Source organism: Papaver somniferum, chromosome 5, assembly GCF_003573695.1.
Source record: "Papaver somniferum cultivar HN1 chromosome 5, ASM357369v1, whole genome shotgun sequence".
Lineage (NCBI taxonomy): Eukaryota > Viridiplantae > Streptophyta > Magnoliopsida > Ranunculales > Papaveraceae > Papaver > Papaver somniferum.
Genome location: NC_039362.1, coordinates 99,366,735 through 99,392,525, shown reverse-complemented (window position 1 = coordinate 99,392,525; position 25,791 = coordinate 99,366,735). Strand labels below are relative to the sequence as shown.

Here is a 25,791-nt window from a genome sequence, read left to right as displayed (position 1 = left end):
GATGGGTATAAAAATGACACCCAAATTATTATTTTTGAGTCACCCTAAAATTACCATGTATATATTATTTTTTCCGTTTTAGGTCAAAATGAAAAAGTGATAATATCTTTTCTCCAAAAACGGATGTAGTACCATAAAATCATTTAATACAATTTGTTTTAAGAAAGGTGAGATCGTGTCGTGTGATCCCAGAGTGTTTACCATACCAATTTTGATACAAATACAACAAATTTTTACCCGGCACAAAACTCAAACCCTATGTCCCTAGTTTCAACTAAATTTGCCAGTGAGTTGGGTAGCAAGCAAGGTCCCCAGGGATATATCTGACTCAGCCTCCCCACGTGACAAAAGCAAACCTTAGTTTCGCTTTCTCCCATCTGCAATCAGCAATGATACACACCGAAGATGTGTCCCGCGATCTGCACCGTGAAGAAATCCAAGGACTGTTAGGGCAACCCTGGGAGAGATTTGCGGGGGGTAAAAAGTGGGGTCCACCATCTTTTTTTCTCTCACATCAAAATCACAGTGCACATCACGGTGCTCCTTTTTGGTACACCAAACATTTTCGATCTGCAATATGTTATTCATTCATTCATTCTCCATCTCACCTCGCTTACATCACCCAGTGGAACTCTTCTCCTCAACTCAAGTAAACAAAAATCAAATCATGGATTCTACTAGTTTGATTTATTCTCTACTTGTCATGTGCTTTGCTAGTTCTACTTATGGTGAACCAATCCTCTTCTCATCCCTCCAAAAAAGTCTCTTGGTTGAAGCCTCACCGAATCCAAATCAAGGTATGATGATGATATCAGTATACTGTAACTCACTTTCTTCCTCTGGAACTTCAAGTTCAGAAATACCCATTAATTTGCAACCTTAATTTCATCACTGGGATGCTAAAAGTGAAAACTACAAGGAGACTCATTCTTACACATTTTCCTACTGTGAAACCCACCCCCACAAAATCTCACAGGCGCACCCAAAAGCGGCCAACAAATTATTTGCAGGCCAAGAGTTTTCAAAATTCGTTTATTTTCTTTTTTATTTCCCAGTTTAGCCTCACTTTCAGTTTCAGTTTATCCTGTTTATTTTCGAGAGATTGATTATCGAAAATTGTCCTTGATTACCGAGATTCAATTTACTCAGCAAGCTTTAGCCTCACTTGTCCTTGATTACCGAGATTCAATTTACTCAGAAAAGCTTCAGGTTCGTTCGTTTTTATTCCAATCTTGATTTTGATTTTTGTTTAATCTTGATTCGATTCTATGTTTTAGTTTCTGTAAGATTATGATCTATTATTTTAGGTTTCCGAAGCTTAATTTAGTTTTTTGAATCGTTTTTTAGATCTTTTAAGCTTGTTTTTGAATTTTTGTTTATTTTCTAGGTTTTGAATTTGTTAACATCAATGTAGATCTTTTCGATTAAATTTTTTTGTTTCGATTTCATGTTCCCATGTTGACATACCAATTTACTAGGTTTTGCTTCTGTTCTGTTGGATTTTTTATTTGATTTGTTTTTCCATTCTTATTTTTGATCTGTTATCTGTTATTGATTTTGATATCATGTTGATTTCTCATCTGATTATGGTTAATGTAGATTGTTTGCTGTTGTTGATTTGATCTTTTAATTTTGAGTAAGAATTTTTGTGAAGCAATATGCAGGATAGATATGTTTGGTTTTTTTCTCTTTGTGTTTTGCAGGGTGAAAATGCATGTTGGTAGTGCACTAGCTGTAATTCACTACTTCAGTGAATTCTTAGCACATCCTGTTGATGTCAACACAACTTTGGAGTCTTTGAAGACAGTCGTTTTCCATAAGTGGACTCGTTTATTACCGCATCATGTCAGATTTTTCTTTAATGATGGAAGCAAGTTTGTGCGAGTTGATTCTGATATTCTGCTTCAATGTTTTGTATCTCGTTGCCACTGTAAAGGTCAAAAGAGCTTTGATTTACTTATCGAAGTTGGCTGTAATTCTTCCAGAAGTCGTAGTAGAGCTTCAAATAGTCGTGTAATAGAACCTGAACCCGAACAAGCTATGGTGAATTTCCTTGAAGATAGTTCTGTTCCTGTTAACAAGGTTCTTAGGACTGAAGGTTGGGATAAATTACTTGGTGAAGTTGGTAAAGTGTTTTTTGGAGGTGTAGCAGAGGTACGTATCGTAGGAAGAAATACGAGTTAAAAGCTGGGCGTGTTCTTGTATATAAGAAGAATGAACCTAGCAGGTTCCATGCAAAATGCTCAAAAGAAAATTGCCCTTGGGAGTATAAGGTTTGTGTTGTTGATGTTGAAAACATGATGCTTAAGGTTAAGAAATATGAGAGCAGTCATACCTGTGGTGTTGGAACTGAAAGGCTTTTCCACAGGATCAGCAGTAAATTTGTTTCTAGTCTGATCAAGGATGAAATCCGAAGTGATCCGAGTTTCAAAGCATCTGATTTGGCAAAGTTTTTCAAAACTAGCTACGGGATCAATGTGAAATACTACCAAGCTTACAACGGAAGAGAGAAAGTGTATGAGGATATATTTGGTGATGAAGCCATGTCGTATTCGCATCTGTCATGGTATGTAGATTCCATTCGCAGCACAAATCCTGGGAGTTGGATTGATTTTCAAGTTCAAACAGATGAACCTGAAGCGAACGAGGATAGTTCAGCTGAATTAGAAGATGAGGCACCTTCAAATAAGTTTGTGCGTCTTTTTATTGCTTTCAAGGCATGCATCCATGGTTATCGTTTCCTTCGCCCCATGGTTTATGTCGATGCTACCTTTCTTATAGGGACATATAGAGGATGCCTCATGGATGCAACCGCTATCAATGCTGAAAATGGTAATTTTTCTGATAATGCATCCTTTTTATATATGTGCATAATGTCTCATGCATTATTTATTTTTGCTTCATAATGTCTTATGCATTATTGTTTTCACTTTTCTGGTTATGCATCATTTTTGTTTTAGATGCATAAGACATTATACATTTTTTGTTTTAGGTGCATAATGTCTTATGCATTATGGTTTTCACTTATTGATTTTATGCATCCTTTTTATGCACATGCATAATGTCTTATGCATCATTTAGTTTAGATGCAAAAGACATTATGCATTATTTGTTTTTTCTGGTTATGCATCATTTCTGTTTAGATGCATAAGACATTATACATTTTTTGTTTTAGGTGCATAATGTCTTATGAATCATTTAGTTTAGATGCATGAGCCATTATGCATTTTTTTAGCTGCACATACTTCATGTAGACGCTGGCTTGATTTTATTTATTTTTATGTGCAGGCTTCTTCCCACTAGCCATGGCCCTGATACCTGGTGAAGATAATGATAACTGGGAATGGTTCATGAGGAATTTGAGTAATGTTCTTGATCATGATCAAAGGCCAATCACATTTTTATCTGATCGTGCAGAAGGATTAAAGAGAGCGATTCCATTTTACTTTCCTGGAGCCTTCCATAGTTTCTGCTATTATCATCTTAAGATGAACTTACCTATTAATGCATCTGACGAAAGGTATGGTGCAGTTATTGATTCATTTCAAGCTGCTGCGTATGCTCTTAGTCCCGAAGGTTTCCAAACTGCCATCGCTACTATTAGGAGTCTTGGTTGTGGTTGGGTTGCCGACTATATTGAAGATATCCCTCCAGAGAAGTGGTCAAATGCCTTTTTCCAGGGTTGTAGGTATGGTAGAACATCTTCTACTCTTGCTGAATCCTTCAATAGTTGGATGAAGGTACACAAGAAGCTCCCTGCAAATGCTCTTCTGGATCAGATAAGGAAGGATGTGATGAGTATGATGTCAGAAAGGCAGAATACTGGTAATAGTTTCATAACAATTCTCACACCGAAGAATGAAAATAAGATGAAGGCTCTTATTGATGAGGGTTTAACCTGGTTGGTTATACAGTCTGATACTCATGTTTATGAAGTGGAGGGAGGCGACAGTTCTCATAGTGTTAACCTTGAGGCAAGGACATGTACCTGTCAGAGGTGGCACGTGTATGGGTTTCCATGTGTGCATGCTTTCGCATCGATAACAATGTCTGGTTCTAATCCATATGATTTTGTTGAACCTTATTTCACTACTTCATACTTCAATAATTCCTACAGCCATGCAATTCATCCTATTCCGAACTATAACATGCCTGAAGTTTATGAAGGTAATGATATTATCGATGTACCTGATGTTAGGAGGCCGCCAATGAGACCACAAGCTAATAGGCATTTGAGCAGATATGAGAAGCCGCCCAGGAGAGCTATGCGCTGTGGTAATTGTTTTGAGCTTGGTCATCATAACAAGCAAATATGTACGAATCCTACCTGTTACAAGAAGCCTCTGAAGCCGCCGAAGCAGCCTAAGGGAAGTTAAAGGAGAGCAATTATCTTGTTTGTTTCTTCAGACTATTACTTTTATGTTTGAACCTTATTCATTTTTCTTTCATTAGTTTCTGTATTAGTTTTTATGAACAAGTACTTTTTCTTTACTTAGTTTCTTTTTTGTATTGGTTTTATGAAAAATACTTTTTTTTTTCACTGTGTGTTTTTCTGCTTCTATCAGATAATGTTTTCATTTTTATTCTTAAATGCATAATGGATTATGCTTTAGTTTTTGATGATGCATAACTTGTTATGCATTAGTTTTTATGATGCATAACGTATTATGCATTATTGTTTTGAAGATGCATAATCTCTTATGCATTGTTTTCCGACGATGCACGATCTGTTATGCATTTATTCTTTTAAAGATGGATGCATAACGACTCATGCAAATGTGGTTCCTTCATGCATCTGCATCTGCATAACAAGTCATGCACGTTTATTTTATTAGGAATAACATGTTATTCAGGTTTATTTTGTTGCATAACTTGTTATTTAGATGTTTATATGTAACCTGTTGTTCCTTCATTTTCCTTGTAAGATTTATATCATAGTACAGTTAAATGAAATAAGATTGCAGCAAATAGAAGCACTGAAACCAGCATTGATATATAATAAATATATACATAAACATCGACAAGATAACATAAGTTATTCTGACAAGAACTACTTACTAAAGTTAAGTTTTCATACCAACACATTACACATAAATACTGACTGAAGTTAAGCTTCACACTAACTACCTTCCCATTAGTTTTCACTCCCAAGTTAAATTGCTCAACCTACCAACAACACACAGGTTGTTAAAACAAAGTTACGTTTGAACCTTTCTATTATGCACAACTTCACATTGACGCGCAACATCATCCCAGATGTCTTCATTGGCATCTATCTGTTTCCAAGATCCGTCAGCATTTTCAATACCAGACTTACTTTTTTCTTGTTGGCTTTTTCTACTGCATCTTCCTTTCCCAACTTCAGCCATTTGTCCCTGACTTGAGACTTCATGCTCATATTCATATAGTAGCATACAAATATAAGGCAGTCGGGGTGATGACCTTGTTCAGGAACAATCTTGGTAAAAATATCCCTGTATACAAGCGGTTCCCTCTTTATATCCACGATTTGTGGTGATAGATTCAGTTTATCATATCTTTGGATCAAATACGGCATACAAGCCTTTGCCATTATGAGAGCTTGTTTCTTGCAGTTAGATTTATAGCCTTCAAGACTGTTATAGTAGTTCCACTCACCCTCTGAAAAGTCATACTCTAACAATGTCCAATGTGTACCAGCAGGGTTTTCCTTTGTCATATAGTTCATTGGAATGAACATTCTCTCAACTTCAATAGGGAGATTCAAGATGAATTCTCCAACAAATTTGGCAATCCCATCTTTCTCCTTTGTTTTAACAAAGAACTGTAAAAGAAATATTTTTTAGGAAAAAAAAGGCTAGTGGATGCAATTGAAAGGGTGCACAACAGGTGTAGAAAAAAATGCTGAATAACTTGTTATGCTGTTCAATCTAGTTGCATAACATTTTATGCAGAAGTAATTATATGGGCATAAGATAATATGCAGGAATGACTTGTTATGTAGCAAAATGATTTTATTTTCTTGACTTACCCAAGCATCTGGCGTCATGAATACAGACTCCGCATACCTATGTTCAACACTATCAAACATCTTTTCATTTTCCCGCTTCCTCAACAACCTATAACTGTAGTAGCGTACTACTTGGTCTTCTAAGTATTCATTGTTCATTAGCTGCCTTATTATATCTCCGTGAATTCGAATATCCCAGAAGTACGGGTCTTCTCCTTCTCTGATACTCCAAGCCGAATTTCTGCAGATGACATAAGACGTAATTGGTGAGATGTTTTATTCAAGTGACATGCGGCAGAACCATAAACTAGAGGGTTGTTTTATGCATGGGTTTTTTTAAGCATAACTTGTTATGCATGGGTTTTTTTAAGCATAACTTGTTATGCATTTATTTCATAAGAAGCATAACCTGTAATGCATTGATTTCTTAAACAAGCATAATAAATATAACAACATTTTTTGCATAATTGAACATGCATTAAACATTGGAGCTGCATAACATGTGGTGTAGATATTTTAAACAATGCATAACTAACCATGCATTAAACATTGGGAGTTGCATGACATATTATGCAAACAAGCATAAAGGTAATTTTGATGTACTTACAGGCTGTTGGCATTCTCAAAGTATGTCTCCAGTACTTCCATCATGGCTGGTTCTATTGTATCCTTGTAATCTTGAAAGCATTCCATTGTTTCCAGCGGAGGTAATTTTCTGAACGGCAAGCCAGCAGACGTACATGGATTTTCTTCTTCAACTTTATTCTCATCAGGCTTGTCTTTTTGCTTCTGCTGCTTCCCTAGATCACAATCTTTGAGTAGTACACTGGTTGTCCTTTGATTCCATGTTGTCCTTTCCTTGATTCTTCTTACCTTGCTTCCCGGTTTCTTCCCATCTTCTTCTGCCTTGTTTGCTTTTCGCTTCAATACTGACTTTTTCTTCAATGGTGACCTCTTCAAAAATTCTGTTCTTGGTACAAACTCCCCTCCTACGTCTTCTTCCTAGAGATTCATGTAACCAAAATGTGTTAGATATAAACAGTTTATTATGAAATTAAGTAAATAGTTGATTAAACAGCAAAACAACAATATAGTAAACAGTCTATAGTTGATTAAAAATAATAAGTAGTACATAGTTGATTTGACATTAATAAAAATACCATAATAAAAGATGTTATGTTGCTTTTCTAAAAGTTTTAAAATACAAAATCTGTTTATATTTTAGGTACCAGGTTTTGTGAAATGGTCTCCATCTCAGCATCTTCATTATAGCCTTTTTCTTTTTCAGCATCTTGTGTGGCACCAGGAGTTAAAGGATTCTCAACCACCATCTCCTTCTCTGCATCAACAACCATCTCAATAGCTACTTGTTGTGGCTTTTCAGCCACTGGCTCTTCTGGTTGTTGTGGTTCTTCAGTTTGATGTTGTGGTATCTCAACATCGGGTTGTCGCAGATTTTCAGCTTGTTGTTGTGGTCCACCAGCATCATCTTTAATTGCAGCAGCAGGTTGTGATAAATGCAGATTAAATGTGGGCACCACATATTCTTCAGCTTTCTTCTGAGTTTTTGGAAGAATGTCATCATCACCACCGGCCAAAAAGTCTCTTTCCTGTGCTTCAAGTCTTTCTTGTGTTGTTGCTATATTTGGTGTTGTCTCCAATTCCACTTGAGTTTTTGTTTCCTTGTCGTCGCTGGAGAGATTAACAGCTTTTTCCATGTCCATGAACTTGAAAGGTGAAGACTGGATACCTTGACTAGCCGTTTGGTCTTGGCTATCGAGTCTGATAACTTCTGGAACTGATTCTTGTGTAGGTGGTTCAGTTGAAGATACCAGTTCAACAAGAGTCTCATTCCTTGGAAAGTTTTGGCTCAGTGGGTCGCTTGGCTCAGCTGATGATACATTGACACTAGGTCCACCTGACGACTCCTCCTGCACTTCTATGTTGCCACAATCAACGAGCAATTCCTTCACGTAATTATACAACTTTTCATTGAAGTCTACTCCACTCTGTCTATTCCTATCCTGAGTCTGCTTCATGTCTTTCATCTTTGCTTCAATGATCTGCAACCTTGCTTCAGCACTATCGGGGGGACACGTTTCTTGTTCAATGATCTTAATCGCATCCAGAAATGCTTCTTCATACTTGTCCCTGTTCTCTTCAAGATTCATTGCAACGAGATCATATATATCTTTCCTTTTTCTTGGTTTTCTTGGTTCACAGAATTCCATCTCCATTGCACTGTACTCATCTCTAAATTTCTCATTATACTGCAACATGATTAATGACACTCATCAACGGAATGCATAACAAATATAACAACATTTTTTATATGCATAACCTGTGATGCAGCTAATCTAAACAATGCATAACTAGTCATGCATTTAATATTGGAACTTAATAATATGTCATGCATTGATTTGTTAAGGTGCATAACTTATTATGCATTTAAAAACACAACCCTGCTTAACTCCTTTTCAATATTGAAAAATGCATAACCGGTCATGCATTCATATATTCGACTGCATAACATGTTATGCATTGATTTATTAAGGTGCATAACTTATTATGCAATTATCCTTTTTTGCTAACATAACTTATTATGCATTCATTTTTAAGGAATTTAGAGATATTGTCATAGATGCATGAAGGTCAATTATAAATCATGAAATGTTCACAAACAGGTACCTTTAAGAATGTAATATTTTTCTTGAGCATTGCTTTCTTCATTGCTTCCAAGTCCCACTTCGCATCTCTCGGTGTAGCATTGAAACTGACCTTGACGATGTCTGATGATATCTCATCTATGTTAGAATGCTCAGCCAACCAAAGCTGCAAAAAATAATAACTAATAAGATATTCTGTATCCAAGAAAGTAATATTTATTGACAGATGTTATGAAAGTAAAAAAAAAAAACTAACTCACAAGAGAATATATAGTGCAACCACTGCAATTCCTGATATGAAGATTGTTTCTTTTGACAGTCTTGATGATCTCCATCAGGTGTTCATGAATAAGATCAGGAAAAGAGACAGAGTCCATGGTTTCCAAATCCTTAACCAAACCAACATACGAGACGTCTAAATTGTCTCCACTTGAACGACAAAAGAACAAGACAACTAGCATGTAAAGGCAGATAAGGCAGACAACTTCCTCTTCATGACCTTTCTTATCAAGTTTTTCCAACACCAGCCTTTCAATATCATCTATCCACACCTTTGTTACCCATGCTTTGGGATATTTGCTGATAAATCCTGGCTTTGTTTTGAATGAGAATTGCTTGACGAGGGGATGTGACTGAGTCAGCTCTATCTCTGCCTTCGAAGTCAGAATATCATTTCCTCTGTCTCCTTCAATTCTTGGAATCAGAAATGTAACAGCAAGCTCACTAGACGTTGATGCTATGGACTTGTTTTCAGACAACTTGAATGAATGTTGACTCAAATCTTCATGGTCATATGATAAAAAGACTTCATCCATCAGCTTGTTGCTCTTACCATCCAAGTATGCCATGTTTGCAGCATATAACCAGTTATAGAATTTTCCAAACACACACACACATTCATCATGTTAGCCTGCAACGGATTCAAACCACCTCTGTCTTTTATCTTACTAAACAAGTGACCTACCCTAAGGAAACCTGCTCTATAAGTACCTCCTTGAACTGCAGATTTGGTTTTAGGTTTAACTGCATAAAAAAAGAACAAAAAAAATGCATTTTAGAACTGCTATTTTAGAACAACAAAGGAATGCATAACAAATATAACAACATTTTTTTATATGCATAACCTATGATGCAGCAAGTCTAAACAATGCATAACTAGTCATGCATTTAATATTGGAACTGAATAATATGTCATGCATTGATTTGTTAAGGTGCATAACTTATTATGCATTTAAAAACACAACCCTGCTTAACTTATTATGCATTTAACCACACATGCCTCTTTCTCAGGCATCTGCATAAACCATTATGCACATCTTTTACCATGCATAATCTATCATGCACTACTAGTTAATACTACATAAACAAACAGTTGACTGCATAACATATTCTGCATATTTTTTAAGAAGGCACAATCTGTTAAGCATTTGGTTTTTTAACAAGCATAATGTGTTTTACATACAAACAAGCAGGTAAATGATAAGAGAAGTTTATTAACAGATGCATAACAGGAACAGGAAGGAATTCAACGTACCTTGTTTATAGACAACACATTTCTTATTAGATTCTTCTTCTTCCTCTTCACTCTCGGATCTTTCGATTTGCTTCTTCTTCATCCTTTTCAGGTCTTTTGATTTGGGTTCATGTCTTTTTCCTTTCTTCTGATGATGAACAGCTTGCCTCACTGAAACAGGCAAAATCATATTGAAACAAATCAATGACAACAATTAAACAATACATCACACAGAAGATGCCACAAGCAAATCTTACCATCTTCGGCATCCTCATTATCTGTATCATCACCCAATACTTCCTTTGGCGCAGCATTCTTTGTTTTGTTTTTTCCTTTAGTAGCTTTTTCAGGCCTAGGTGAACTAGGTGATACTTGAGGTGACACCTTATCTTTTAATCTCTGCGACTTCCTTGACGGGCTTGCTTCAGGATCTTTTCAACACACAAATAAAAAAGTTATTCATATTAAGTAATGCAGTAACTTTGGTAAGCAACACCTAGATGCATAACAGGTTATGCAGATGAATCACAGACACACGAAGGAACGTAAATGCATACCCGCGACTTTTCTTTTCTTCTTCGCAGCGTCATGCTTTCCCTTGGTTCTTGTCTCCTTTTGTTGCTGGTCACCAGCAGTTTCTCCTTTTTGCTCTTCTAGGTTATCATCATTAGCAGGTAAAAATGATGTTAAAATTTAAACAGATGAAAATGGGAGTTATGAAGTATTTTTTTATATGCATAACCTGTCATGCATCTGCATAAAAGGTTACACAAATTAATTTGATGCTTCATGACAGGTTACACACATTAATTTGATGCTGCATACCCTGTCATGCATTTGCAGAACAAGTTATGTAGTGTTTTTTTTTATGCAGAATGAACTAGTTATGCAGATTTATGTTATGCAGTTTTTTTTATGCAGAATCAACACATCAATTAGTGAGGATGCATGCCAGAGACTTCCAAACTTATCTCAGCATCCTTTTTTGCCTTCTTTTTCATCTTTACCAGTGTTTGGTCGCTATCACTTTCTCCTTTTTCATCTTCAACATCTTCAGGTAAAATTGATGTTAAAATCAAAGAGTGGGTAAGTTATAGAGCAAAAGAAATTAGGGATAAACATATTTGAGGATGAAAATTTCACCAGAAACAATTTTCTTCTTAGATTTGTTCTTCTTTTTGGTATTTCCGGCTTCTGGTTCATCATCGGCTTCTGGTACGACAAAATGGAAACTTAAAGTTAAAAAAACAAATGGAAAAAAAAAATCAAAACACAAACAGATGAAGTAATTGCTGAATCTCACCATTTCTTTTCTTTTTCTTCGACTGAATTTCTCCTTCGTCTTCAACATCAAGAATAAAAGTTAAAATCGAAAAAAAAAAATCTACCGAATGCATCGATTAAAACTACTATCAATACTTGTTTTCTTCTGTTTCGATTTCTGAAGACGCGTTTTCGAAGGTGTTTCATCCATTAAATTGATTTTCTGATGAACTTGTTTTCGATTTCTTATGAACTGTGTAACCGATGATGATTTCTAGGGTTTTCGAGTTTGAAATTGATTTCTAGGGTTTGGTTTCTCCGAATGATGATGGAGAAAAACAAAATCCTTTTGCAGAACTATTGTAACCGATGAAGAAGAAAAAGAGAAAAAGAAGTAACGGGTAGTGAAATAAATGTTTCCATTTTCAGGGAGTTATTGTAACCGTACAAAACCGGTGAAGGGGTATTACCGACTTTCTAAACCTTTTTAATAATTTTAAAAAACAATGAGTGTGACTGTAGCAGAAATTAATTGTGGGTCTGAGGGTAAGAAAAAAAAATATTTTGGGCCTGCCCCTAATTTTCCCGAAAAGATGAAACAAATTAAAAACCGCCCGGAATAGAGTTTCACGCAGAGCCGGCCCTCTAGTATAAGCAACCCAAGCCTCGCTTGAGGCCACAAGTTAGAGGAGGCCACAAAATTTCCACGTTCTCAAAGAAAACCAGACGGAAAGGGAAAAAGGGAACACCGAAACAACAGTTCTAGGATTCATAAAACTCCATCATATATGTATGATATTACATTATTTCTTTAACACAATTCATCAACTATTATTTTTGTTTCTTCTGCAATTGTATTTTTTTAATCTTTTTTGATTATTCTCTGAATATGTTTTTGGCCTTTTCAGTAAACCCTAGTGTGATTTATGATCGTGGGTTTTGAATTTTGAATTGTGGACGGTGATTTCGGCCATTTGGTTAATTAATACACAAAGTTAGAAGTATTTGTATTATTATGACAATAGTTGTAACTTGTAAACAGTTGAAAGATTTTGGCCTTTGTGTATACTGTCGATATACATGATCAATTAATAGCTTGATTTGTGTATTATATAATCATTTGAAAGCTTTTAGTGTATTAGAACTATTATGATAATTGATTACAGATTACAGTACGTTCTCAATATGGAGCCAAACCAATTGTTGTAGCTTTTAGACTAAAAGCAATGGTCATGTGTGTGTTTGTTCAGATATTCCGAAGGCAAAACTTAGTATATTGGTGCTTTTTTGTGATAAATAAACTGACCTAGAATTTGGAATCATTGATGTTATGGCATCTATTCATAGTTATGTATGTCGAATACTTCATACATACGTAAAATGCACTTAATGACATAAATCTCTTATCTCTGGTTATTGTATGTTGGAGTTTGAATTTTAAACTCAACACATTTTTATTTGAGTTTTGAATAAGTCTGTAGATTGAGTCTCAGATTAGTTCCTATTGAATAGGAAGTGCCATTCAATTAGGATATTTCGTATCATTCTTTACTGGCTAGTTACTGACTAGTTTAACTCCTATAAATAGGAGAAGTTCATCTTTGTTTTTAATGTACTGAAAATCTGAAGTTTAAGTGAATACAATTCTTATTCTTCACATTCTACTCTCTCATCTTTTATTGCTTTCTTTCTCTGATTGTGTTTGAGATATTGCAGGTGCTAATATCCTACATTGTAGTTACTTGCTAGATTTTGTACTGAAAATCTGAAGTTTAAGTGAATACAATTCTTATTCTTCACATTCTACTCTCTCATCTTTTATTGCTTTCTTTCTCTGATTGTGTTTGAGATATTGCAGGTGCTAATATCCCTTCTTGGAAAATTGTATTTCGACAACTAACCCGCTTCACGCGGATATTCCCGTTTCTGTTTGAATTAATTTATACAGAGAGAACGTGTTGTGAGTAAAGAAGGCGAGTTTACGCTAGATTTCGTCATCAACAAAAGGGCACGTGATGGAAAAGACGCAGGAAGCAGGAAAATCCAAAGCTTTGTCAAAAGAAACACCCCGGACAACCCCGATCATCACCCGAAGCAAGCAGAAAGGAGATAAAACTAAAATGACCAATCGAAGGCAGGATACCACTGAAATCACTTCACCCATGAACGCTAATTCTGTTGCAATGGCGGCTCTCAGAGCAGCAACGATAAAGTACGGGGAAGCCGCGGTAGTCCCGAAGGCTGCGGAGGCTAGCAATACCTTCGCCATGAGTCAACTTAACCAACCAAGGGAAAGGGTGGATGAATCCAGAACATTCCAACCCGCGCATCTGCTAACCTTTGGAATGCCGCTAACAAATAACCAGAATCAAACCATACCGGCGGCTCTGGCACCGCAGAGGGGCGCTCACTCCAATTTGGAAACACCAGCAACAGAAGCTGAACCCCTGCCACCTTTAGTACAGACCATGGAGGAGGGCGGCGCCACGGCTGTAGCGGCACGTGCGGGGACTCCCAATCAGGGGTCCAACCAATCACACCAACTAATGGCTGAGCTCGAGGAACTGAGAAGGAACCAACAGGTTTACGCAGAAGCTGTAGCTCTTTTGGCCAGAGAAAATCAAGATTTAAAGGAGTGGATTGCTCTAAGCACAAAGACCAGCCAACAACTTGATGAAGCAAGCTCCAAAGCACCAGAGCCAAACCAAGACTGTAGAGTCGTCCTAGCGACTAATGAAGACGCGACAAGGAGACATAGCGTATCCGACCCGGATTATGACGATGGAGAGTCAAACGGAAATGATCTGAAGAATTTAGAGCACCAACGCGCAATGGAGGAACTGCGAGATGAGATGATGGCAGAGATCAGGCAATTGAAAAATAAACAAGGTGGGGGAAGGTTAGAAGAGGTTATGAGAGAAGCTAACTCCACGCCCCTGACGCATCGCTTGGCCAACACCCCTATTCCCCTGAAATGCCCTGTCCCGACGTTCGAATGCTATGATGGGTCCAGCGACCCTGCTGCACATGTTCGGTACTACAACCGCGTCCTAGCGAGATGGGGACAGAACGACGCCGTACTCTGTAGATACTTCCCGTCAAGTTTGAAGGGATCGACGTTATCATGGTTTGATAATCTGCCACCAAACTCCATACACTCATACGACCAACTTGCAGAGAAATTCTTAAGAACATACATGTACAACAAGACTGTAAACACTGGGATGGATAAGCTTTTTTCACTAGCAATCGGCTACAAGGAAACCACGAGGGAATACACAAACAGATGGCATAGGATCTGCCAAGCCATAGGAAGCGTGGACCCAGTGGTAAGCATCAATTGCTATAAGTGGGGCTTGGACCGAATGAGTCCCCTATTTGTTGAAATTCACGGGAGCGTGCCCAAGACAGAAGGCGATCTCCGAATAATTATCGAGAAGCACGCTCGACTTGAAGAAATTCAACGGGAAAACCCGAGGGCATATCCGCAGAGGTCTCACCGCACCAATTCAGCAGAACAAACCAATGGGGCCAAAAGGGGTTCCTCAGATGAGAGACCTCACGAAGATAGAAAGGAACGGAGGGATGAACGAAGAACAGGCGACCGAAAATTCGAAGACCAAGTTTACACGAAACTCAACGCTAGCTATGCTCGTATCCTGCGGGAGATCAAAGGGAGGGAAAACTTAGAATGGCCATGGTCTAAGGGAAAGCAGCCCCCAAGATCCGAGAAGTCTAAAGATTACTGTGAGTATCACTGTTTCAACGGACACCAAACCGAAAAATGCAAGAACCTTAAAATAATGATCCAAAAATTAATTGATGCGGGAGAGCTCAAACATTACATACGGAAGGAGGTTACCGAGGACAGATCCAAACGAACCAAACCAGTCCAACTTCCGGAAGAAAACCGAACAATCAACACCATCTCGTGTTCCGAAGCCACAGGACCCTCGCTCACAGCACAGATTGGAAAAAGGTTACGGAAGCAATTCGAAGATCGCTGCGAGTTATATAAGGTCGATGGGATAACAGTGGACGAACATGAAAAATGGATGGAATTACCTGTCATCTTCGATGCCGAGGATATCGAAGAAGATATGGAAGACCATAACGATCCCTTGGTCCTGACATTACCAATAGCGGGATGTAACCTCAAAAAGATCCTCATAGACGGGGGAAGCTCTGTGAATGTCCTATTCTATGACGCATTCAAGCGGATGAAGCTCCATGATGAACAATTGATGACCTCTTATCACACCATCTACGGATTCAATGGAGCGGCCACGAAGCCCTTGGGAGACATTGTGTTACAGGTTAACGCAGGGCCCATGAAACTGGATACCCGATTCAGTGTGGTGGATACCCCTTCCCCCTACAACGCCATTATTGGACGACAGTGGGTACACAAGCTCAAAGGAGTGGCGGCAACATACCACCAGTACCTAAGATTTCCAACACCTGAGGGAATTATGGAGATCAAGGGAGATCGAATCGCTACACGAGAATGCCAGGCCACTCAGGATCATATCAACAACGAGCAAGAAGAACAGCGAAAAATCCGAAGAGTAAGAAATCAAGAAACCACGCAAGAGAAAGCCGTAGAACTATTCCTTAAGGAAACCACAGGAAAAGGCTTGATGATACAGGGTAATGTCCGAGGCTCGGAAACAAGTACCTCAACAATCAACAAAGAGCAGAAACACGCCAAATAGCAATTAAAGAGCGCCCCAGTCCTCGGAAACCCAAGGCCTATGTTCACACCCGTGGAACCCACTAAGGAAATCAACATAGGAACGGAAGAAGACCCAAAGAGGGTCAAAATCGAAAACATCAGAGGAGAGAGAGAGAGAGAGAATAGCAAAGGTAAGGAATCCCATAGTGGAGAGAAATATGTAAACCCCAAGTCATTCAAACTATTCGTGTAACCGTGAATAATATAGCAGAACAACAAACCCCGTGGACGTAGGCCTTAGTGCTGAACCACGTAAACCTTGGTCTTATTTACATTTCAGCACTTTGCATTTATTTAGTTCCGCATGCATTTGCTTATATATGTTGTTTTCCTTTTATATTTGTACCCCATGCATAATCGCTACGCATGGGGAAGTTGGAGGAGGCCATGATAAACCCGTGGGTTTTGAGCCAATGAACCCACATCCGGGTATCATCATCGTAATCTCTTTAGACTTTAACAATTGATTGCGGGCATTCGGACCCCGCGTAGTTCGTGTGTCCACAATTTGGCGCTAGAAACAGGGACTTCGTCCCGGTAAAAGATTTATCTTGTCCTGTGATTTCATTCTAATTTGGCATACGATTGCTTCGATTTTATCAGCTCTGACTGTATAGATCATTCGTCAACAGTATTATATTCAAAAACCCACCTTTTGCCTTCGATAAGAGTTAGTGTTCCAAGCATGGGTTATTGTCCTAATCCGTCGGATTTACAATTTTCAGTTTTTTTTTATATATACTAAAGATCGCCTTTAATAAACCCGCTTTTGAAAAATTGTATTTCGACAACTAACCCGCTTCACGCGGACATCCCCGTTTCTGTTTGAATAAATTTATACAGAGAGAACGTGTTGTGAGTAAAGAAGGCGAGTTTACGCTAGATTTCGTCAACAAAAAGGCACGTGATGGAGAAGACGCAGGAAGCAGGAAAATCCAAAGCTTTGTCAAAAGAAACACCCCGGACAACCCCGATCATCACCCGAAGCAAGCAGAAAGGAGATAAAATTAAAATGACCAATCGAAGGCAGGATACCACTGAAATCACTTCACCCATGAACGCTAATTCTGTTGCAATGGCGGCTCTCAGAGCAGCAACGATAAAATACGGGGAAGCCGCGGTAGTCCCGAAGGCTGCGGAGGCTAGCAATACCTTCGCCATGAGTCAACTTAACCAACCAAGGGAAAGGGTGGATGAATCCAGAACATTCCAACCCGCGCATCTGCTAACCTTTGGAATGCCGCTAACAAATAACCAGAATCAAACCATACCGGCGGCTCTGGCACCGCAGAGGGGCGCTCACTCCAATTTGGAAACACCAGCAACAGAAGCTGAACCCCTGCCACCTTTAGTACAGACCATGGAGGAGGGCGGCGCCACGGCTGTAGCGGCACGTGCGGGGACTCCCAATCAGGGGTCCAACCAATCACACCAACTAATGGCTGAGCTCGAGGAACTGAGAAGGAACCAACAGGTTTACGCAGAAGCTGTAGCTCTTTTGGCCAGAGAAAATCAAGATTTAAAGGAGCGGATTGCTCTAAGCACAAAGACCAGCCAACAACTTGATGAAGCAAGCTCCAAAGCACCAGAGCCAAACCAAGACTGTAGAGTCGTCCTAGCGACTAATGAAGACGCGACAAGGAGACATAGCGTATCCGACCAGGATTATGACGATGGAGAGTCAAACGGAAATGATCTGAAGAATTTAGAGCACCAACGCGCAATGGAGGAACTGCGAGATGAGATGATGGCAGAGATCAGGCAATTGAAAAATAAACAAGGCGGGGGAAGGTTAGAAGAGGTTATGAGAGAAGCTAACTCCACGCCCCTGACGCATCGCTTGGCCAACACCCCTATTCCCCTGAAATGCCCTGTCCCGACGTTCGAATGCTATGATGGGTCCAGCGACCCTGCTGCACATGTTCGGTACTACAACCGCGTCCTAGCGAGATGGGGACAGAACGACGCCGTACTCTGTAGATACTTCCCGTCAAGTTTGAAGGGATCGGCGTTATCATGGTTTGATAATCTGCCACCAAACTCCATACACTCATACGACCAACTTGCAGAGAAATTCTTAAGAACGTACATGTACAACAAGACTGTAAACACTGGGATGGATAAGCTTTTTTCACTAGCAATCGGCTACAAGGAAACCACGAGGGAATACACAAACAGATGGCATAGGATCTGCCAAGCCATAGGAAGCGTGGACCCAGTGGTAAGCATCAATTGCTATAAGTGGGGCTTGGACCGAATGAGTCCCCTATTTGTTGAAATTCACGGGAGCGTGCCCAAGACAGAAGGCGATCTCCGAATAATTATCGAGAAGCACGCTCGACTTGAAGAAATTCAACGGGAAAACCCGAGGGCATATCCTCAGAGGTCTCACCGCACCAATTCAGCAGAACAAACCAATGGGGCCAAAAGGGGTTGCTCAGATGAGAGACCTCACGAAGATAGAAAGGAACGGAGGGATGAACGAAGAACAGGCGACCGAAAATTCGAAGACCAAGTTTACACGAAACTCAACGCTAGCTATGCTCGTATCCTGCGAGAGATCAAAGGGAGGGAAAACTTAGAATGGCCATGGTCTAAGGGAAAGCAGCCCCCGAGATCCGAGAAGTCTAAAGATTACTGTGAGTATCACTGTTTCAACGGACACCAGACCGAAAAATGCAAGAACCTTAAAATAATGATCCAAAAATTAATTGATGCGGGAGAGCTCAAACATTACATACGGAAGGAGGTTACCGAGGACAGATCCAAACGAACCAAACCAGTCCAACTTCCGGAAGAAAACCGAACAATCAACACCATCTCGTGTTCCGAAGCCACAGGACCCTCGCTCACAGCACAGATTGGAAAAAGGTTACGGAAGCAATTCGAAGATCGCTGCGAGTTATATAAAGTCGATGGGATAACAGTGGACGAACATGAAAAATGGATGGAATTACCTGTCATCTTCGATGCCGAGGATATCGAAGAAGATATGGAAGACCATAACGATCCCTTGGTCCTGACATTACCAATAGCGGGATGTAACCTCAAAAAGATCCTCATAGACGGGGGAAGCTCTGTGAATGTCCTATTCTATGACGCATTCAAGCGGATGAAGCTCCATGATGAACAGTTGATGACCTCTTATCACACCATCTACGGATTCAATGGAGCGGCCACGAAGCCCTTGGGAGACATTGTGTTACAGGTTAACGCAGGGCCCATGAAACTGGATACCCGATTCAGTGTGGTGGATACCCCTTCCCCCTACAACGCCATTATTGGACGACAGTGGGTACACAAGCTCAAAGGAGTTGCGGCAACATACCACCAGTACCTCAGATTTCCAACACCTGAGGGAATTATGGAGATCAAGGGAGATCGAATCGCTACACGAGAATGCCAGGCCACTCAGGATCATATCAACAACGAGCAAGAAGAACAGCGAAAAATACGAAGAGTAAGAAATCAAGAAACCACGAAAGAGAAAGCCGTAGAACTATTCCTTAAGGAAACCACAGGAAAAGGCTTGACGAAAGAGGGTAATGTCCGAGGCTCGGAAACAAGTACCACAACAATCAACAAAGAGCATAAACACGCCAAATAGCAATTAAAGAGCGCCCCAGTCCTCGGAAACCCAAAGCTTATGTTCACACCAGTGGAACCCACTAAGGAAATCAACATAGGAACGGAAGAAGACCCGAAGATGGTCAAAATCGGGACCATCATGGGCGAAGGGAGAGAACATTCCTTAACTAAATTACTTAAGGAATATGCGGATGTGTTCGCCTGGAAGTTAGGAGATATGCCAGGGATCGACCCAAAAGTAATCCAACATGAACTACGCATCAAACAGGGCACACCCCCGTTCAGGCAGAAAATACGAAAAGTGGCTCCAGAATATCATGAGGCGGTAGAAACAGAACTTCGGAAGCTACTAGACGCAGGATTTATCAAGGAAGTCAAGTATCCTACCTGGATATCCAACATGGTCATTGTTCCTAAGAAAAATGGAGGGGTTAGAATATGCATCGACTTTACTAATCTCAACAAGGCGTGTCCAAAGGACAGCTATCCCCTGCCGAGCATAGATCAACTGGTTGAAGCAGTTGAAGGATACGAGGATCTGTGGTTTATGGACGGATACTCTGGTTACAACCAAGTAGCCATGGCAGAAGAAGATCAGCAACACACAGCATTCTATACACCACATGGCCTTTATTGCTATACCAGAATGCCTTTTGGGCTCCGAAACGCAGGGGCAACATACCAAAGGATGGTCGATGCTATCTTCAAACCATGGATTGGAGGAACCCTAGAAGTCTACGTGGACGACATGCTCGTCAAAAGCAAGCTGCGTAAAAATCACCACCAGGACCTGAGGAATATTTTCAATACAATGAGACAGCATCACATGAAAGTAAATCCGGAGAAATGCACTTTCGGTGTCACCTCAGGGAAGTTCCTCGGTTATCTGGTGACGAAAAGGGCATCGAGGTAGACCCAGCTAAGATTCAAGCCATAGTAGAGATGCCGTCACCAAAGAATCTAAAGGAAGTGCAGAAGCTCAATGGGTCCATAGCAGCGTTGGGCAGATTTATTGCACGGTCTTCGGACAAGTGCAAACATTTCTTCAATATTCTTAAGAAAGGGAGCAGGTTCGAATGGACCGCCGATTGCGAGGAAGCATTTCAAAAGATCAAAGAACATCTAGCTTCGATCCCTATCCTGCAGAAGCCTGACCCTGATGAAGTTTTGGCACTGTACATAGCAGCAACGGAGGACGCAGTCAGCGCGGTATTAGTCAAAACCAATACAAAGATAGAACAGCCTATCTATTACGTCAGCAAGACACTCAATCCCGCGGAAAGAAATTATACTAAGATTGAACAACTCATCCTCGCACTGGTATGGGCTACCCAAAAACTGAGAACCTACTTCCTAACTCACTTCGTCAGGGTACCATGCAAAGCACCATTGGAAGCAGTCCTCAAAAGCACGGGAAAAGTGGGCCGAATAGCCAAATGGAACACCCATCTGGACCAATTCAACATCATTCATGAAATTCAACATTCTCAGAAGTCCCAAGTTCTGGCGGATTTCTTAGCAGACCTCCCTCTAGACAACGACGAAGAGATCAAGGGAATACCGGAAGCCGAGGAAGCAATCAAGGATCCAATGGATATCCTCGAACCTGCGAGTCATAGACAATGGGAAGTCTTCGTCGACGGATCTAAAAATAAGGAAGGGGCAGGAATAGGTATTGTCATTATCACCCCAACTGGAGAAAGGATCATACAGGCACTTAGATTGGAATTCAAAGAGCATACCAATAACATTGTTGAATACGAAGCTGTCGTACATGCCCTACGTATAATAATAGAGATGGGGGTAACCGATGTAAGGCTGACAAGTGATTCGCAGCTGGTCATACGGCAAATCGCGCTCGAATATAATGTGTACGATGACACCCTTTCAGCTTACATGGCACTGGTCCAAACATTGGCTTCACAAATCCCGAACATTAAGTTCCGGCACTTATGCAGAAGGGACCTCAGGCATGCGGATGCCCTAGCATACATATCATCCATGTTGAGGGATAAAAATGCCGAAGGTATTAAAATAGCAAGGGTATACGAGCCTTCGATTGCATCTCAATTCTCCTTCGCTACCAATCAAGATACGATGGAAGAATATATCGAAGACCAAGTAGGAGAAGACATCCATAACGACTTTGATGAAGAAATCTTGTCAAAAGCAAATCAAGACGAAGATTTCAGCAACGAAGATGACTGGAGGGTGACAATACATGCCTTCCTCGACAAAGGAAGCCTACCTGCGGATCGGAAGCAAGCTAGAAAGACGCTCTCTAAAGTGGGAAGATACGATCTTCGGGACGGGGTCCTGTATAGAAAATCCTTCCTCGGACCATTACTACGCTGCTTATCCCGGAAAGAAGGGCATCGAATTCTAAAGGATATCCATTATGGTGACGCAGGGAATCATAGCGGTATGAGATCACTAGCTGACAAGGCAAAAACGCAAGGATATTACTGGCCGACCATGATACAAGATGCTGCGAGGATGTCCCGACGATGCGAAGAATGTCAGCGCTTCGCGAAAAAAATCCACGCGCCGGCAACATTGTTAAACTCTGTCGATAGCCCGTGGCCATTTGCAAAATGGGGAGTAGACATCGTCGGGCCTTTCATCGAAGGATCCAGGAAGAGACGATTTTTGATAGTAGCCACGGACTACTTCAGTAAATGGGTGGAGGCTAAGGCCTTGGCCAGGATCAGAGACGCGGATGTGTTCACTTTCATATTCCAGAACATCATTTGCAGATTTGGTATACCTGCTGAAATTTTATCTGATAACGGCAAGCAATTACAGGGAAAAAATATAGACATGCTCTTCGACACCTTTAAAATAAGAAAGAACAAGTCCACCCCCTTATACCCTCAAAGCAACGGACAAGCGGAAGCTACCAACAAGACCCTCGCCCTTATACTCAAAAAACAATTAGACGAGCATAAGGGAAGATGGTGCGAACAACTGCACAATGTCTTGTGGGCATACAGGACAACACGAAGGTCCGCTACCGGGGAATCCCCGTTTCTTCTTACTTATGGAGCTGAAGCAGTCATACCTACAGAAATCCTCATGCCAACCACGAAGACCGAAGCCTGGGAGAAAAACCTCACAACAGATATGATGTTAGAAAGGTTGGACGACTTGGAGGGAAGAAGGGAAGTAGCATTGCAAAAGATGGAAAATTATCAACGAAGACTAGCAAGGGAGTACAACAAAAAGGTAAAGCTACGAAATTTTGTAGAGGGACAGTATGTGTTGAGAACAATCCCACGATATCAGCAAGAAAAGAAATGGGGAAAGTTAGCACCTACATGGGGAGGACCGTTTATGATCCACGACATTGCGGGTAATGGTTCTTACTACCTTCGTAATCTAAAAGGTGAGGTCCTCCGGCATCCTTGGAATGCTAAATGGCTCAAACCATACTTCCCATAGAAGCAACGCAGATTTGAATCTGCTGGGAATATACCAGAAGAAGAAAGGAGCTTAACCGCCCAACATGTTTCTATCTCTGGAAGAGGAATTGCAGACCTCAACTTATTAATTAAACAAGCCTTCAAATTATCAAGTCTGTGGAATCTACCTACAATATTGGGGAAAGTAGTTAATCTACAATCTCTCAGGGCTCCCCCATCAATGTCCGTAAGTGTAGGACCAGGGGGAAGGCACCCAGCAGAAAGAGATACCCAACCAATCTTAAGGCAACGGGTCGACGGAATGGGTGCGTACATATTTTACACCCCATATCCTAGAACGTTGCCCCGGCCCCCACCGTCTGGGAATCCTCTGGCCCAGGATTTGCCAGCGGGGTGACAGGTCTCAAGACGATCACGAAGGTACCTCCCTTTCGTATCGCACTCAAAAACACTTAACTTTTGTTTTGATTTTTCACAAACTTAAAATACAAAAACATTGTAGGTATATCAAGAAGAGGATTCATTTCATAAAGGGTGATTACAAGAAGTGAACGGCCAAAGCCAAGGATACACAATCAAAAAACATTCCTTTTACATTGTTACAAAAAGCACAATTATGCCGCGGACCCTACAGAACGCTGCGATCTCTACCTAGGTGGCGGTCCCGTCGTCAGGATTTTTCCGAAGACTTGATGGGACGCTCCCACCAGAAGAGGGGCCCGAGGAGCTGGGCAATGCAGCAGGAACGGGACGACGAGGGTAGTTCTTCACGAGACCATGTTCATTCCTTAGGCCAAGTTCTATCCTCTCCAGCATCTTGTTCGTCTCCTCAGCCAATTGACAACGAGCCTTATGTTTAATAACTGTTGTCCGCTGTTGGGCTTGGGATAATAACGAAGATAGCCGATTCACTTCTCTGGAAGCAGCACCAACGGCCTCCTCGCGGGTGGCTGCTAAATTCTTGAAGTGATTGGTTTGTTCCTCTTGCTGTGCCAAGGAAGATTGAGCCTTTTCAAGTTCTTCATTTGTGACGCGAAGGCGTTCCTCGAGCCCTGAAAAAGACAACACCACGGAGTTAGCGTAGAAAACAAACAAGATCACACTCAATGAATTGGGATTATACCTTCGACACAAGCCGAAGCCTCTTCATATTCATTAACAACCGCATCTCGCGCTTCATCAAGATGATCATATTCCGCGGATAATTTCTTATAGTCTAGTTGAAGGTTGGTGAGAGTAAATTGACAGGAATCTAATTCTACCTGCTTCATCGAGTCCATATGACGAAGGTGGTCGACCTCTTTATTTATCTCTGAGACCCCTTTGCTGAGTCTATACATGCACAATTCAAGATTCCTCTCAGACTCAGCAAGACGGGCTACATCGGCACGAGACGCGGAAAGAGCATTGCTGAGAGCGTAGACTTCAGCACGAGCATCATCTCGTTCCCTGGCAAGACCAAGCATATTATCTTGGACCCCTGAAAGAGGAATGGACCGCGCCGTCTGTAATTCTTCTTCCAATAGCTGAATCCTAGATTCCAACAAGGAAGTACGCTCGCGGGCTTCCCGCAGATTATCACTGGTCCACAGCAGTGTGCCATTAAATAAAGCACGATCATGGTTGTACAGATTTTGCATGTCGACCATCTGAACATGCCGCGCGCGCCATACTTCAGCCCGAGCATCCCATTTCCTAGCCTCACTCTTAATCTTCTCAACCAAATCTCTAATACGAGATTTTTGCCGAGCTCTTTCGTTTCGAAGCCATACCAGCTCGGGGATGCCACCCACTGGACATAGGGTGGGGAGACTCAGACAGAACAACTAAGAGATAAAAGAATGACGACATACGGCGAGGGAAAAGAACCAAACCTGTGAAAGTGGAAACTTGGCTACGAGCTTGCTCTAAGTCAGCGCGCACTGCAATAAGTTCTGAACGAAGATCAGCCTCTGCTTCACCCAGTTTTTCTTTTTCCTTAAGGCTTTTCTTCAGCTCTTCTATTTCCACCTCCGCCGCAGATAATTCCTTTTCCCGATGACGAAGCTTAGCCTCGAGCTTCAGAGATTTTGCTTTAAAGAACTGATACAGCACGTGGTTGCAATGCTCGCTCCTCATCATCTACACATCAAAATGACAAAACATTATTCAACCGAAGCGTCCTATTCTCACGAACAAGCATGTACGAAAATTTACCTCCAGCACACGCTGTTGCGGGAAGCCATATTGATACCCGTCGGCAATAGCCATCATATCGGCAACAGAAGTAGGAGGCTCCGGCACGAGGGTAGCTTCGGGAACGGTCAACCTTTTTCCTCAGGCTTCAGACACCTGCGCCTCCGAAGACATCTCCATCATGCGACGGGTATACGCGGTTGATTCCTTTTCCCCAACAACCACAGGAGCAGGATGAGAGACAAACAGAAGATTCTTCTCCTTAAACCAACTCATGATGGCATCCTCACCCTCAGACATCGGCGACTGGGGAAGACTATCGGCGGGCGCGTCAACAACAGATTTTCCTTTGACCGACTCGACCCCCTCAGCATGAACGTTGGCATGCTCTCCCGCGCCTACATGCACAGCAGGCTCCTCTTCACCAACACCTTCTACAG

At 41.0% G+C, this 25,791-nt stretch overlaps 1 long non-coding RNA gene and 1 pseudogene across 1 annotated transcript; one reads left to right on the top strand and one right to left on the bottom strand.

Annotated features, from left to right (window-relative positions):
- The first annotated feature begins 667 nt into the window (after positions 1 to 667).
- Positions 668 to 25,791, top strand: part of LOC113279383 — a 29,329-nt pseudogene continuing 4,205 nt past the window's right edge.
- LOC113277680 lies at positions 11,184 to 11,515 on the bottom strand. Its single transcript, XR_003325047.1, has 3 exons — positions 11,472 to 11,515; positions 11,312 to 11,380; positions 11,184 to 11,219 (listed from the first exon to the last, which is right to left on the bottom strand). It is a non-coding gene; the product is annotated as an uncharacterized LOC113277680 (long non-coding RNA).